The sequence below is a fragment of the Asparagus officinalis genome, chromosome 4, assembly GCF_001876935.1.
Source record: "Asparagus officinalis chromosome 4, Aspof.V1, whole genome shotgun sequence".
Lineage (NCBI taxonomy): Eukaryota > Viridiplantae > Streptophyta > Magnoliopsida > Asparagales > Asparagaceae > Asparagus > Asparagus officinalis.
The window spans coordinates 95494645-95512840 of NC_033797.1; the positions used below are offsets into that span (position 1 = coordinate 95494645).

The window sequence follows — 18196 nt, forward strand, 5'->3', positions numbered from 1 at the left end:
TTTCAGGAACAGCAGTCCAGTACTTTAGTGTGCAACAACCCAGTACTGTCAAGATCTCCTCGATCTATAAGGTAAAGTTCTCCTCGATCTATCAGGCAAAGATCTCCTCGATCTATAAGATAAAGATCTCCTCGATCTATCAGGTAAAGATCTCCTTGATCTTTCAGACAAAGATCTCCTCGATCTATCAGACCTTCTCGATCTAGGCATTGTTCCTACGAGCACTAGCTATTCTACAACATATATATATATATGTATATATTGATTGTTATTTTTAGAATGATTTTTCTGCTTTTGTTGGTTATATGATGTAATGTCAAAGGTCTGCTTGTATGTTGTATTGTTTTTGAAGGTTTTATATAGGACATCTAATTCCACCTCCCCCAGCATTTTGACTATATGTTGGGAAAGATGACAGTCCAAGAGAGGGGTATTTTCACTCGAAAACAAATAGAATATAATTACATTAAGTCTCAATGGGACTAGGATCCTCTCCTAATGATCTAGCATTCCTTCTTAACAGTCCCCAATTTATAGTGAGTTGTATTCAATCCAATAATTGGGCTTATGAATCTTCAATGATGATTAAGTTTGATCCGAAATGATCTAATTTTTTTTGTGATCCTTTTTCTTCAATTTTCCTCATATTTGGATAACTAGTTGAATATGTTTTGGCAGTGTGAACTTTAATATTTTCGATGGAGCATCATCATAAAGAGGAGGTTGTTGAACTTGAGTCTTTTAGCATTATGGCTCTGTCACCTTTAGAAGGCCGATATTTTTGTAGAAAGTCAAGGATTTGCACCCATTCTTTAGTGAATATGGGTTAATCCGTTACCGTGTAATGGTCGAGGTAACTTTCATTAAATTCTCCTGTAAGAATACATATTTAATAAGTGTTTTTTACTCTACACCGGTGCACAGTGTTGGTGTTACATTATGTTTTTTTAAGAATAATGGTTTTATATTTAAATGTAGATTATACAATCATTTTTGTAGCGAATGATAAAGAAATGTTTCTGGTAAAGCATGAAGAAACTGTGGTTGTTGATTGGATATCGTTGTTCTTCTGGCTTACAAATCATAATATGTCTCAGGTATTTAGATAAAAGGTTTAAAGCCTTAGTTAGTTCAAAAGGTTTAAAGTTGTGCCTAAAATGTTCTGTGAACCGTTGGGATATTTATATTTGATATGCATATCTGACAATAGTACCCCTCTTCTAATAAATTTGCATATGATGTAGTATTAGCAGTTTCTGTATGAGTCCATCGAACATTGTTTATTTAGGTCATGCTTATTAGTGTGCTTTCTTTTACAATCTGACAAAACGTCTAGCCTCTACTTTGATATAGGTAGCAGTCATCATTAAAACTTGTCATAGTGTAGTCATGTCTTGGGTAATGGAGAAAGAGGTAACTTACAAGTAAAAAAGGTTTACCACTTTCTCCAATACCCATCATGATCTGACAAAGCTGGCCACTGTAGTTATTTTCATGTTTGCTACTTAGTGCAAAATTCTAATCCGAAGAGATTCTTTTTTAGGTAAAATGGTTGCTAAAATTATCAGAAATACCTGAAATCAATGAGGTTCAAGCTTTAGCGAGAATGCCAGGTCTTATTTAGAAAGTATAGTTAGTGGCTTCAACAAAGCTGATGCTCTGGAAGTGAAAAAGATTGAAAAAGTAACTAACCATGATGTTAAGGCAGTGGAATACTTCTTAAAATAGAAATGTCAATCCAATGCTGAGATTGCTGAGGTGAGTTTTTGATGTTCCTTGTTGTGGGTACTCTATGCTTCCTCTTTTTGTAACTACGACTAACTGTGATTTCAAAGATTTCATTTGATGCTTAATATTTGACATCAGATTCAAAAAAAAAAAATTTTAGGTACTGGAGTTTTTCCATTTTGCTTGTACATCAGAGGATATAAATAATTAAGCCCATGCATTGGCACTGAAGGAGGCGTTCAACACTGTCATATTTCTTGTGATGATTGAGTTGTTGGATGAAATATGCAAATTAGCGAAGGAAAATGCTCATATCTCCATGTTGTCTCACACTCATGGATAGGTATTTTCAGTTCTAGATGAGAGGCAACTCTTGTTATAACGGAATACCAACTTTTAGTTGATTAGATGTTATCTACAAAAACTTTAATGCTATATAAGCATAATTGAAAATCTTATATTTCCCTTTTATTTGTGTTTACACATAGAAGGACATAGTTTATTGTATATATTGATTTAAAAAAAAAGAATCAGAAGCTATTAGACTAAGAAAATGCAGAGAATGCTTCAAGGAAAAAGAAAAATTCTTTTTCATTTTCATGAACTAATTTATTTAGCAATCCTAAATTCTTAATGAAATTTATCCCAAATGGAGAAGGGATGCAACTAACAATAGCACGTTTAGAGAAGGATTAGAGAAGTGGGAGTACCCAAAGAAATACGAAGTACTCTTTGGTTTAAAAAGTTAAACTTAATCTAAGGTGCACAGGGTAATATTCCACTAAGAATTTTTCCCTAATGTCCTGGTGTTGGACTTTTTTGGCTGAAATAACTCAAAGATTTCTGGCTGGTCATTTTGGTGAAAATTTTTTATACAAAAGTAAGCTTCTTTTTAGTTTTTTTTTGGGGGGGCTTATATAGAAATAATTAAATAATGATTACATGCTAAAACTTAGGAATTTTCTACATGGGTCTAATACATCATGTATAATTACTGGTTTGATAAAGATTATACTGTCTATCTTTGTTCATATATGTTTGCAAGACATGTTCTACATTCCTTTCTTCCCGAGTTTTTAGCTTGATGCTACAAAATAAATTGAATGGAACCTTTTCAATCTGAAGGTTAAAAATAATATAATCTTGTCTTTGCTTCTTATTTAGTCCTACATCAGAAAATGAGTGAGAAGTTAAGTTGCTTAAATAGTTATACCCAAGACTCAAGTGTAACGTGGCTAGTTGATTTTGGCAGTAGGTTGAGCGAAACGTGTTACACTTGGTGGGTCCCACGGCTTGTACTGCACCAATGGGCCCGGCGGCCCGGGGCGTGACAAATTGTATTATAGCAGTCGCAAGTCAGAAGTGTGGAACCAAGTGCTATGCGGGGCTAAGTGCTATATTGTGTGAATGCGGTGGGAGCCAGCTCTAGAGTCCACATAACCTAGTGATACCGGGATGTGCCAATTGTCATGTCATGATAAGGATGTCGCTTATTTAAGGTGGGGTGTGTAGAAGATCATACCTGAGATCGAAGCTCGCCTTCGATTGCGAAGTTGAGGAGGCGAGGAAGATCTCCTGTAGAGGTCGATGGAGAACTTAAGGAGGTGAGGAAAGTCGCTTGTTCGAGATCGCAGGCGAAGTGTGTGGTGAGGTCGAGCTTGGGAGGCGAGCGGATCTCCCCTGCTACGTGGATCAAACTCGCTTGTAGCGAATCTCACCTGTTGATGTCTGCCTTGCCCATGATCTCGCCTACAGTGGAGTGAACTTCACCTGTGTGTGGTTGGAGCAAGCTGGACCATAGCTGGAGCGCATAGACCGACCACCCTAAGGGTTTCCCTATAAAAGGGAAACCTTATTCGTGCGCGAATTAGTGAGCGCGAGAGCAAAGAGAGAATAAGAGATTGGCGGGGGGAATTTCTTAAGCTTCCGTTCTCTCTGCTGTTTGGAAAATTTCTAATTTTTATTCCCTTTTGTCCCTATTCTCATTTACTGTTGAGAAGGGGTTGGTGAATATTAATTGGGGAAGTTATTGTAATAGAGAGAGTGTTTGAGCATTGATTTTAGATTAAAATCAATTTCTATTTGTTTGAGAGACCTCAAGTTTGAGATCCTCTCTCTTATTTGTAATTTCTTGTTATTAATAAGAAATTATTGTGTCGCTCCCGTGGACGAAGGCAGATTTGTCGAACCACATAAAATCTGTTGTCTTGCATTTGTGTTACTTGTTTGGTTGTTGATAAGTATTCCAATTTCGTTTGTATTTGTGTCCCTTCAGTTTTGCAGCGCACAATAAGTGATATCAGAGCTCCGGGTTTGACTTGGTGTTTGATTTGGAGAAGAAAGCTAGAGCTTGGATTCTCATTTGAAGAGATTGGATTATCAACATGGGTGAAACAAGTACATCGGGATCGTCTCTTTCAAAGGTGATACAAGGGTTGAGCATTAGTAATACAAAAATTGATGCTCAAAATTTTGATGGAAAGATAAATTTAGGTTTGTTGAGATGTCAAGTGATGGATGCATTAGTCGGCCAAAATTTGGAGGAGACTTTTGAGTTACAAGAGAAACCTGAAGACATGGAGGATAAGATTTGGAAGAAAATAAATAGTAGAGCTTGTGGGGTTATTCGATCATGTTTGACGCCGGATTTGATCTATGATGTGATGAATGAGACGTCGGTGAAACGGTTGTGGGAAACACTCAATGAGAAGTATCTTACGAAGAGCATTGAGAATCGGCTTAACTTAATGAAGAGGTTTTACCAATTCAAGATGAAGAGGGGAGTTTCCATTAGAGAACATGTCATTAACTTCACAAAATTGCTATCAGATATGGCCAATGTGGATATCATGGTAGAGGATGAAGATAAGGCAATGTTGTTGCTATTTCATTGCCAGAGGATGATTTCCGTACATTTTTCCTTACGATGATCAATGGTAAAACCACTGTCCGCTAAAAGGAGGTGACCTCAGCATTGGTGAACTATGAGTTGAGGAAGAGAGATAGTGAACCCTCCGAGAAGGTATCGGGAGATGCATTGGCAGTGAGAGGCAGTAGTCTAAACCACCATCCATTTAATCGCTCCAAGTCAATGCAAGGAGGTGGCTATAAGAGTGTTGGTAGGAATCAATGTTGGTTCTGTAAAGAAGAGGGACATCGGAAGATCGACTGCCCAAAGTTGAAGGATAGAGCCAGGAAGAATAAGGGGAAAGCCGTACAGGCTTCAGAAGTGAATATTGCCAAAGTTAGTGGTGATAATTCAAATTCAGATTCTTCAGGCTATTTATGCCCAGCATTACCGTCAGTTTGTTATGCCAACTCTACGGAGTGGATGTTGGATTCAGGTGCTATATACCATATTTGCCGGAGGAGGGATTGGTTCTCCAGCTTTGAGGAATTGGAAAGAGGGGATGTCGTGCTCATGGGTAATGACCACGTATGCCCTATCGGTGGTATTGGTATAGTCCGGATCAAGATGTATGACGGGGTGACTAGGGAGTTGAAGGAAGTGAGATTCGTTCCTCAATTGACGAAGAATATCATTTCACTTGGAACTTTGGAGGTAGCTGGCTATTGGGTGATATTGGAGAATGCAACTCTGAAGGTCACAAAGGGGTCCATGGTGGTGATGCGAGGTGTCAGGAAAAACAACCTTTACTACTTGAAGGGCAAGACTGTAACAGAGGGTCTGGCAGCTTCGATTACCACAAAGAAAGATACTACTAGCTTATGGCATATGAGATTAGGACACACTGGTGATAAGTCCCTACAGGTATTAGCGAAACAGGGGCTATTTAAGGGTGTAAAGACCTGTAAGATGGAGCTGTGTGAACATTGCATATTTGGGAAGAAGACAAAAGTGAAATTTGGCACCGCAATTCACAATACCTAAGGTATATTGGATTATATTCATACTGACATTTGGGATCCTTCCAAGAACACATCTCTTGGTGGGGCCAATTATTTTGTCACTTTCATTAATGATTATTCCAGGAGGAATTGGGTATACCCCATGAAGCATAAACATGAGGTCGTGGATATATTTGTGGAGTGGAAGAAGAAAGTAGAGCTGCAAACAGGTAGAAAGGTGAATGTACTGCGTTCGGATAATGTTGGTTAGTACAAGAGTGATCCGTTTTTGCAGTTTTGTTGGGATCACGGCATTAGGCGACACTTCACAGTTCGTAAGACACCGTAACAAAACGGGGTGGCTGAAAGGTTGAACCGTACCATGCTAGAGATGGTGCGATGTATGATGATACAGAATGGATTGTTAAGATCCTTTTCGACTGAGGCGTTGGTTTAAGCGAGCCATCTCGTGAATAGGTTGTCGTGTACTGCGATACATGGAAAGACTCCAATAGAGCGTTGGTCTAGTTCGGTAGCTATTGACTATGAGTCGCTTCGTATATTTAGGTGTCCTGCTTATTACCATGTTAGTGATGATAATTGAATCCGAGGGCGAGGAAAGCAGCCTTTGTGGGATTTAGAGATGGAGTTAAAGGCTTTAAGTTGTGGGATCCATAAGACAAGAAGATGGTCATTAGCAGAGATGTCACTTTTGATGAGGCTCACATGATGAGGTCTCAGATTCCTCAGCAGTTGGAGGAAAGCCAGACTAGTGGGGTATTACAACAGGTGGAGGAAGATGTGACTCTACAGACTTCAGATAGCACTGTATCTATTGAGACTCCTACAGAGGTGACACTGGGAGGAGATGATATGACAGACGGGCAAGTGGAGGATACAGTGGATGTTGGGACTCAGGAACAGGGTTATGTTCAGGAGTCCATTACAGCTAATAGACCAAGAAGAAACATTCGTCGGCTAGCTAGATATGATGATATCATGGTTGCATATGCTTTATCAGTAGAACGTTGATGATTTGGTTCCTTCTTCATTCAGGGAAGCAGGGTCAAGCTCTGATTCGATTAGGTGGAGGGAAGCTATGGAGGAAGAGATGCAGTCTCTTCATAAGAATGACACTTGAGAACTTGCAAAGCTACCGAAGGATAAGAAGGTTATTGGATGCAAGTGGGTATATGCGAAGAAAGAAGGATCTTCTATTGGGGACATTCGGTATAAAGCCAGATTGGTTGCCAAAGGGTATGCCTAGCTTGAGGGCATAGATTAAAATGAGGTATTCTCACCTGTTGTAAAGCATTCGTCGATAAGAATATAATTGGCGTTGATGGCACAGCTGGATTTGGATTTGGTCCAGATGGATGTTAAGACAGCCTTTCTACATGGAGATTTAGAAGAGGAGATCTACAAGACATAACCTATGGGGTTCAAAGCTACAGGAAAGGAAAAATTAGTATGCAAGCTGAAGAAGTCTCTTTACGAATTGAAGCAATCGTCATGACAATGGTATAAGAGATTCGACGACTTCATTATTGGCTGAGGATACACAAGAAGCCCATATGGCCTCTGTGTTTACATACACAAGCTACAGAATGGTGAGTATATTTATTTGCTGTTATATGCTGACGATATACTCATTACTTCCAGGAATACTTCAGCTATTAGAAAGTTGAAAAGGGAACTGTCATCTGAATTTGAGATGAAGGATCTTGGAGAAGAAAAGAAGATATTGGGTATGGAGATTGAGAGAGACAGGGTGAAGGGGAGGATGAAGTTGACACAGAGGAGTTACTTACAGAAGATGCTGAAGAAATTCAGTTATAATGGCAATGCTAAGGCGGTGAGTACTCCATTAGCTCTCCACTTTAAGCTATCAGCTAAGATGTCAAGTTGAGGATCGTGAATACATGTCCAAAGTTCTATATGCCAATGCGGTGGGTAGCTTGATGTCTGGGATAGTGTGTACAAGGCCAGATTTGTGACAGGCCATGAGCATGGTATCTAGGTATATGCACAACCTAGGGAAGGGTCATTGGAGACCGTGAAGTGGATTCTATAGTATATAAAAGGTACCGTGGATTTTGGTTTGGTATTTGAGAAGAATAGGAAGAATGGGCAGGATTGTATTGGTTATGTGGATTTTGATTATGCAGGGGATCTTGACGAGCGCCAGTCTACTATTGGATATGTGTTTACACTAGCAGGAGCACCGGTGTGTTGGAGATGCACACTTCAGTCTACAATGGCTCTCTCACCTACGGAGGCAGAGTATATAGCGTTGACTGAATCTATGAAGGAGGCTTTGTGGTTGCAGGGGTTATTGGATGACCTGGGGATTGCACAGGATACCATCAGGGTACATTATGATAGTATGTCAGCTATCTATTTGGTTAAGAACCAGGTTTATCATGCTATCACAAAGCACATTGATGTTAGATTCTATTTTGTTCGAGACGTATTGGATGATGGAGACGTCAGATTGGAGAAGATCCACACAAAGGACAATCCGGTGGATATGTTGACCAAAGTTGTCATTGGAGTGAAATTTGGTTATTTTTTGGAGTTGTTAAACATTCTTCACTGTTGAGGGCCTTTGGAGGTCATGTGGTGAACTACGTGAAGGCTTAATTCCTTGGACAAGATGATACGTGAAGGCTTGATGCAGCCGATTTGGTGAGTAGACATCGACGTTTGGAGAATGGTCTCATTCTCATTTGGTTCCTGACTTATTAGGGATTGAATCTGTTGTCGTGAATTGTTTCACTTCATACTGGACGCAACAAGTGGGACATTTGTTTTGGTCAGTGTTGGCTCAGTTTTGGGGAAACGTTCGTCGAGGTGGAGATTTGTAGTAGATCGTACCTGAGATCAAAGCTCGCCTTTGATGGCAAAGTTGAGGAGGCGAGGAAGATCACTTGTAGAGGTCGATGGTGAAGTTGAGGAGGCGAGGAAAGTATCCTGTTCGAGATCGCAGGCGAAGTGCGTGGAGAGGTCGAGCTTGGGAGGCGAGTGGATCTCGCCTGCTGGGTGGATCGAACTCGCCTGTAGCGGATCTCAAGGTCGAGCTTGGGAGGCGAGTGGATCTCGCCTGCTGGGTGGATCGAACTCGCCTGTAGCGGATCTCACTTGTTGATGTCGCCCTCGCCCATGATCTCGCTTGTAGCGGAGTGAACCTCGCCCGTGCATGGTTGTATCCAGCTGGAGCATAGCTAGAGCACAGCTAGAGCATAGCTGGAGCGCATAAACCGACCGTCCTATGGTTTCCCTATAAAAGGGAAACCCTATTCGTGCGCGAATTATTGAGCGTGAGATCAGAGAGAGAAGAAGAGATTGGCGGCGATAATTTCTTGAGTTCCCGTTCTCTCTGTAGTTTGGGAAATTTTTGATTTTTATTACCTTTTGTTCCTATTCTTAATTACTGTTGAGAAGGGGTTGGTGAATATTAATTGGGCAAGTTATTGTAATAGAGAGAGAGTGTTTGAGCATTGATTTTAGAATAAAATCAATTGCTATTTGTTTGAGAGATCTAAAGTTTGAGATCCTCTCTCTTATTTGTAATTTCTTATTATTAATAAGAAATTATTGTGCCGCTCCCGTGGACATAGGTAGATTTACCGAACCACGTAAAATTTGTTGTCTTGCATTTGTGTTACTTGTTTGGTTGTTGATAAGTATTCCAATCTTGTTTGTATTTGTGTGCCTTCGGTTCCGCTCTGTACAACAGGGTGTTTGTGACACTCCTATTTAGTCCAACATCAGGAAATAAGTGAGAATTTAAGTGGCTTAAATTATTTAAGTGTAACATCGGTGAGTCGATTTGGCAGTAGATTGAGCCAAACAAAACATTATACTTGTTGGGTCCCACATCTTGTACTGTACCAATAGGCCCGTCAGGCCGGGTCATGACATGGCCAATATTAGAAGTGGACATATACTAAGTTGACTGCTCAAAGCAGCTGAAATATCATATTGATAATTTTCATCGTTATGCTATAGGAATAAATGATTTGCTTTTGTAATAGGTTTATGTGGTTTAGTTCTGATATCTTCTAACTCCCTTTGTAGGCTGATTCACCCACTACTTTAGGAAAGGAGATGGAAAATTTTGCTTTCAGACTAAGTGAAGTAGGGAAGACCTTTACAGAAGTGCAAGTATTAGGCAAGTGTGCTGGAGCTGTTGGAAACTACAATGCACATAAAGTTGCATATCCTGATATTGAATGGCCAACTGTTGCAGTTGAGTTTGTGACCTCTTTGGGGTTAGGTTTCAACCCTTATATGACTCAGACATGTTTATTTACTTCTACTACTTTTCTCTTCACAAGGTTTTACCTATCTAATTCATTTCAGCTTGATGGATTTTTTTTGAGTAATTAAGTAGTGCATAGACGATTTTGATATGGTTTTTTCTTTGTGGATGACTTCGACAGCTTTCACTAATGGGAGGAGTACTTTATTTACCTATACTTTTTTGACATTGCTGCTTGTATTCATTGTTCTCTGCTTGAACTAGTTTACTAGTAAACAGTCCTCGTGAAGATTTAGGCAACTATACAAACTGTAAAAGTGTATAACTAATAGAGCCTCAGGATTTTCTTTAATATGAGTTTTGCAATCGACTCAGGTGACTGAAATGTAGGTTTTTTTTTGCCATTTCAATTTCAAGAGTTTACAAAAGGTGATTCATATAGTAAGTAGATACTATCATGTGCATGCTTGATAATAAGTAGATACACTTGCAGGTTATCCATCTATCTTGGAACATATGGAGCTATATTTCGTTAGGTTATTTTAAGCAGGTAACTTTCTTATGCTTGACCACTATGCCCCTAAAATATTAGGGCCTATTTTAGCTCCCAAACTTCTAATTTGGAACTAAACGATTTCATGATAATTTTGCTTTCCAGATGACCAAGGCTAGGGAGATTGGATCTTCAACTATGCCTCATAAAGTTAATCCCATTGATTTTGAGAATAGTGAGGGCAACTTGTGTTTGGCTAATGCTATTTTATCTGCTAGCTCTCAGCTCGAAATTGCCCATCTCTCATATGCAGGCGTGTATCATTTACTTTTCCATCTTTATTCAAGGTTCTTGAGGAGTACCTAATGTGAAGTTCAGTGCTATATCACAATTCAAAAAACACGTCTTAGTGTCTCATTCTGGTAAAGTGATACTATACTTATTGTACGTGTAATCATTGACATAGGTATTGACCGATTCCACTATTTTGAGGAATTTGGGTATTGGATCTAGATATTCTCTCTTGGCATACAAATGTGCACTACAAGGAATCTGGAAGCTTCAGGTTAGTAGTAAAATCTGCATGAGATGGTTATCGCTAGAGAATTAGATATAAAACTAGATGTGTTATTGGTAGGAAATGTGCCGATGTCGTCGTTCTTTGCTTCATGTATGTTGTTTGTTCTGTTCTTACTTTAACTATTTAGGTTGGGCATATGTTAAATATGAATTTGTCACTAATGCAAGATGTTAAATTCTATGAATTACAAGATCATAGAAATGTGGATCCATTTCAAGACGAACCCCCCAATCCCTCTGATCCTCGCACGACATAAAAGTCTAAATCGGATTGAACCTGGGCTTTAGAAAAAACCAGCGCACTCCCAGGCTAACCTCTAACCCTTCAACCTCACAACGTAGTTCCTCCTCAGATCTAGAGCTCCGCTCTCGACCAGAGTATATGGCGTTGACTGAAACTGTGAATGAGGCTTTGTGGTTGCAGGGGTTATTGGATGACCTGGGGATTGCACAGGATATCATCAGGGTACATTTTGATAGCATGTCAGCTATCTATTTAGCCAAGAACCAGGTGTATCATGCTCCACAAAGCACATTGATGTCAGATTCTATTTTGTTCGATACGTATTGGATGATGGACGTCAGATTGGAGAAGATGCACACAAAGGACAATCTGACAGATATGTTGACCAAAGTTGTCACTGGAGTAAAATTTGGTCATTGTTTGCAATTGTTAAACATTCTTCGCTGTTGAGGTCCTTTGGAGGCTATGTGGTGAACTACGTGAAGGCTTGATTCCTAGGACAAAAGGATACATAGGCAAGTCTTTATGATGCAACCGATTTGGTGAGTAGACATCGACGTTTGGAGAATGGTCTTATTCTCATTTGGTTCTTGACTTATGTGGATTGAGTATGTTGTCGTGAATTGTTTCACTTCGTACTGTACGCAACAAGTGGGACATTTGCTTGGTTGGTGTCGGCTCAGTTTTAGGAAAACGTTCGCTGAGGTAGAGATTTGTAGAAGATCGTACCCGAGATCGAAGTTCGCCTTCGATGGCGAAGTTGAGGAGGCTAGGAAGATCGCCTGTAGAGGTCGATGGTGAAGTTGAGGAGGCATGGAAAGTCGCCTGTTCGAGATCGCAGGCGAAGTGTGTGGTGAGGTCAAGCTTGGGAAGCGAGCGGATCTCGCCTGCTGCGTGGATCAAACTCGCCTGTAGCGGATATCACCTGTTGATGTCGCCCTCATCTATGATCTCGCCTATAGCAGAGTAAACCTCGCCTGTGCGGGGTTAGAGCTAGCTGGAGTGCATAGACCGACCGCCCTAGGGTTTCCCTATAAAATATAAACCCTATTCGTGCGTGAATTAGTGAGCGCGAGATCAGAGAGAGAAGAAGAGATTGGCGGCGGCAATTTCTTAAGCTTCCATTCTCTCTGTAGTTTGGGAAATTTTTGATTTTTTTCCCTTTTGTCCCTATTCTCAATTACTGTTGAGAAGGGGTTGGTGAATATTAATTTGGGATGTTATTATAATAGAGAGAGAGTGTTTGAGCATTGATTTTAGATTAAAATCAATTGCTATTTGTTTGAGAGATCTAAAGTTTGTCGGGAAATGAGTGAGAATTTATGTGGTTTAAATTATTTAAGTGTAACATCGGTTAGTCAATTTTGGCAGTGGATTGAGCCAAACAACATGTTACACTTGTTGGGTCCCACGGCTTGTGCCGCACCAATGGGCCCTTCAGCCCGGGGTGTGACATGGCCAATATTAGAAGCGGACATATACTAAGTTGACTGCTCAAAGCAGCTAGAATATCATATTGATAATTTTCATCGTTATGCTACAGGAATAAATGATTTGCTTTTGTAATAGGTTTATGTGGTTTAGTTCTGATATCTTCTAACTCCTTTTGTAGCCTTCTTCACCCACTACATTGGGAAAGGAGATGGTAAATTTTGCTTTCAGACTAAGTGAAGTAGGGAAGACCTTTATAGAAGTGCAAATATTGGGCAAGTGTGCTGGAGCTGTTGGAAACTACAATGCACATAAAGTTGCATATCATGATATTGAATGGCCAACTGGTGCAGCTGAGTTCATGACCTCTTTGGGGTTAGGTGACAACCCTTACGTGACACAGGCATGTTTATTTACTTCTACTACTTTTCTCTTTGCAAGGTTTTACCTATCTGATTCATTACCGCTTGATGGATCTTTTTTTGCATAATTAAGTAGTGCATAGACGATTTTGATATGGTTTTTTCTTTGTGGATGACTTGGAAATCTTTCATTAATAGGAGGTGTACTTTATTTACCTGTACTTTTTGGACACTGCTGCTTGTATTCATTGTTCTCTGCTTGAACTAGTTTACTAGTAAACAGTCTTTGTGAAGATTTAGGCAACTATACAAACTGCAAAAGTGTATAACTAATAGAGCCTCGGGATTTTCTTTAATATGAGTTTTGCAATCGACTCAGGTGACTGAAATGTTGGTTTTGTTTTTGCCATTTCATGTTTCAAGAGTTTACAAAAGGTGATTCATATAGTAAGTAGATACTATCATGTGCATGCTTGATAATAAGTAGATACACTTGCAGGTTATCCATCTATCTTGGGATTACAGTACGTTTATCAATTAGCCTATTCTACACCAACCAGTTAGTGCATAAATAATAATGGAATTGCAGCGCTAGCTAATAATTTTGTTATGTTTGTGTTGTCTGAAAGTTACAACAATGTGGCCTATAATTGAATTACACTTGGCTTGCATGCATACTCTCTATCTGAGCCTGTTGCTTGCCCTGTATACAGATTGAGCCACATGACTATCGCAAAGCTTTTCAATGCGGTTGTTCAGTTTAATAACATCCTGACTGATTTTGATCAGGACTTATGGAGCTATATTTCGTTAGGTTATTTTAAGCAGGTAACTTTCTTATGCTTGACCACTATACCCCTAAAATATTAGGACTTATTTTAGCTCCCAAACTTCAAATTTTGAACTAAACAATTTCAAGATAATTTTGATTTCCAGATGACCAAGGCCAGGGAGATTAGATCTTCAACTATGCCTCATAAAGTTAATCCCATTGATTTTGAGAATAGTAAAGGCAACTTGTGTTTGGCTAATGCTATTTTATCTACTAGCTCTCAGCTTGAAATTTCCCATCTCTCGTATGCAGGTGTGCATCATTTACTTTTCCATCTTTACTCATAGTTCTTGAGGAGTACCTAATGTGAAGTTCAGTGCTATATCACAATTCAAAAAATACGTCTTAGTGTTTCATTTTGGTAAAGTGATACTATACTTATTGCATGTGTAATCATTGACAGAGGGCTTTGACCGATTCCACTGTTTTGAGGAATTTGGGTATTGGATCTGGGTATTCTCTCTTGGCATACAAAAGTGCACTACAAGGAATCCAAAAGCTTCAGGTTAGAAGTAAAATCTATATGAGATGGTTATCACTAGAGAATTAGATATAAAGCTAGATGTGTTATTGGTAGGAAATGTGCCGCTGTCGTCGTTCTTTGCTTCAAGTATGTTGTTTGTTCTGTTCTTGCTTTAACTATTTGGGTTGGGCGTATGTTGAATTTGAATTCGTCACTAATGCAAGATGCTAAATTCTGTGAATTACAAGATCATAGAAATGTGGATCCATTTCAAGGTGAATTCTTGTCTTGCTGTCAACATAATTTCTATCCAATGTACATCCATTTAATAATATATATGATTTTACAGATGTTTAAGTTTTTTTTCTATATAAGTATTTCTTTTCTAAAATTGTACTAACGATTTCCCTTAAAATTATTGTATGAACTATGTCTTTGCTATCCTTTTCAATTTCCTTTAGATATATTATTTAGGATCCATAACTATGATATCTGGCATGATTCTTTTGAAAAAAATCTGTCTGTATGTCCGAGTAGTTGATGCGAAGAAAGATACATCTAAAAGTGGCAAAAGCTCCTTTTTTGCTCAATATGCTGTCGACGTATAAAGACAATCCTAATGTTAACATTTAATAAGGGGTGACAAATGGGTCGGGTTGGGTTGGGTAGGGTCATAGTTGGACCAACCCGTATAAGTGTGATCCGACCCGACCCGTTTAACAAATGAGTCCATGCGATCCGACCCATTTATTAAACGGGTTACCCGACCCAACCCATATTACCTGAATGACCTGTTTATCAAATCTCAGTTCAATATCGTGGATACTATATAGATCAAGATGAAATTCTTTTGACTCTTTCGACAATCAAAAGTCTAAACATGCAATACTGCTACATAGATTGTACAAGAGATTGATCCTTTTAATAAACAATCCTAATTAAGGATTAGGTTCCCGCTTATTTACAGCATTATAAACCACGGTCCCTGGCTTTTTGGCTGTCGCCTCACTCCGATGAACCCACCAATCCCTCTAATCCTCGCACGACATAAAAGTCAAAATCGGACAGAACCTGGGCTTTAGAAAAAAACCAGCGCACTCCTAGACTAACCTCTGACCCTTCAACCCCGTAACATAGTTCCTCCTTAGATCCAGAGGTCCGCTCTCGACCAGATCCCAGCAGCTCTCCCCCATCGAGGTGAAATAGTTCCCCAACAACGACAGGTTCTCCAGCTTCCCACAGCTCGCCAGGTTGTAGAGCACGTCGGGCACCCATTTCCTCCCCATCTCTTACCTCCACATATCCTCCTCCGATCTCATTCGTACGAGCGGAACCGCGATCGATCTCGACCGTTGAAACATTGGCCGCTATCGATGAGGGCTGAGACGATCGATCTCGACCGTTGAAACATTGGCCGCTATCGATGAGGGCTGAGACGCGGCCGACCGTGCCGGAGATGCTGGACCTAGTGAGAAACTGGGGGTCGAAGGAAGAGGAGAGAAAGGAGAAGGAGGAGGATGAAGACGACGAAGATGATCTTCATATTTGGAGTTTGCAACCCATTTAGAATTAAACAAGTCGGTATTGGGTTACACGTGCCAGTTCGGGTCAACCCTAATTTACCCATCTAATAAACGGTTCAGTTCGGGTTGACCCATTTATAACTTGACCCATATAACTCGACCCATACCAAATATAAACGTGTTGGGTCGGATCAGGTTGATGGGTCGGGTCATAATTTGCCACCCCTACATTTAATCAAGTTTATTCTGAAACTTGCCCAAATTAGTTTGAAGTTTAAAGCTGATTATTTTAAAGTAATAATACTTTGATTGTACAAGGTGCTTGCAGAACCAATACAAACAGTAAGTCCTGACAGTGCACTGCACTTCCCTTTAGACTGTTAGCGTCTATGGTTAAATCTAGAATAATACAGATATATAACAGCAAAATCTGAATAGAAAACTAAAGTGCAGTAATTTAAAATTTTCCAACTCATCTGCTGTGTGTTTGTAAAACGCTGTGCTTAAAGCATTATTTGGCCTACTTCGGTGCAATGATCCCAAGGCCAAATTGCTTCCAGGAACAGCAGTCTAGTACTTTGGTGTGCACTGACCCAGTACTATCAAGATCTCCTTGATCTATCCGGCAAAGATATCCTCGATCTATAAGACAATGATCTTCTCGATCAATCAGGCAAAGATCTCCTTGATCTATAAGACCTTCTCAGTCTTGGCACTGTTCCTACGAGCACTAGCTATTCTACAACATATATATCTGTATATATTGATTGTTATTTTTGGAATGAATTTTCCTTAAGGATTTGGGGTCTATTTGTAGCGTTTGGGAAAATACTTTGCACTAATAAAATAATATTATTTTACCATGCTTGTGGGACCCACGTCTTAAATTGTCTTCAGCTGGGTCCACCACTTTTGATAAAAAAATTAAAAACATGGGTTGCTGCAGCAGCCCGTGTGATTGTTGAAAAAAAATATTCAACATAGACTTTATTATGACTGCTTTTGTATAATTTTTCTTTTTTCTGCTTTTGTTGGTTATATGATATAATATCAAAGGTCTGCTTATATGTTGTATTGTTTTTGAAGGTTTTATATAGGACATCTAATTTCACCTCCCCCAGCATTTTGACTATATGTTGGGAAAGATGACAGTCCAAGAGAGGGGTATTTTCACTCGAAAACAAATATAATATAATTACATTAAGTCTCAATGATGATCTAGTTACGAACTATTATTCTAGCATTCATTCTTAAGATGGAAGAGCATATAGACCTGTCATTTTTAGCTAGTTAAATCTACGCAAAAAATTCCCTTCCCCTTCCTCCCGCCCAACCCCCCCCCAAAAAAAGGTAATGTTTTAGCGAAACCGTTTCCTATCTGTCTGAATTGACATGTGAAGTGACATTTTGCTCAATATCATTTCATAATAAAGTGACAATCAACCTTTATATGCTTCTTGTTCTCATGAGACTTAGTCTGTACCATTGGCAATATACGCCAGAACCTGATTATTATGTAGAAACACACCTATCTCCTGATGAAGTTATTTAATCAACATAATCCCTCAAGCAACGAGAGCCATAACTTGATAATCAACCTTAGCAATAAATCATGGCACTATAGTCTTCTTCATCATGACATCACCATATTCCTCCAATAAAAGTACAATATCTGCCAACGAGACACTATCAAGACTATCATTTGCTTAATTAACATCAAAATAAGCAATAATATTAAAGAATAAACGAGACCCTTGTTGCTGATGGACTCTCTCTTATTTTCTTGCATTAGGTTATGCGCAGATACAACATCCCAGAGGCATATGAGAAGCTGAAGGATCTCACCAGAGGAAGAGTTATCAGCGAGGAGAGCATTCAAAACTTCACTAATGGCTTGCAATTGCCAGAAGAAGCAAAGAGCGTTCTCTTGAATTTGACTCCCTAGTTATACATTTGAGAAGCAGAGAAGTTGTTTAAGTCTATCGACGATCATATGGATTTGATGAATGGGTTCAGGCTTTTATAGCCGTTAAAAAAAACGTTGAATGAACGAGATGAAAATTTTACTAATTGAACTATTCGTGGTTCATGTTACTTCCCCTTTGCATTTTCATTATGAGCAAAGGCAGTTGATACTACAAACCGTTTGTGTTTGTATTATTGTATAAGCTTGCAAGGGTAAATTAACAAAAGGAAAACAAAATTGAATAAGCTTGTAGCATTGTTGGGTGATCTTTAGACCAGTGCAATCAGTTTCATTTGGTTCTTTTACTAATGTTCTGGAGGAAGAAAATTGCAAGCAGGAGCCTTCAAATACTAGAAATGGATTCTGGAGAAGCAACACGGGTATGCTTCCAAATACTAGAAATGGATTCTGGAGAAGCAACACGGGTATGCTTCCATGTATTGCTAAGTTCATTGTATTCTC

The 18196-nt window shown here is 39.3% G+C and overlaps 1 pseudogene; it reads left to right on the plus strand.

The window, feature by feature from the left end:
* Nucleotides 699–17713, plus strand: LOC109839062 (annotated as a pseudogene).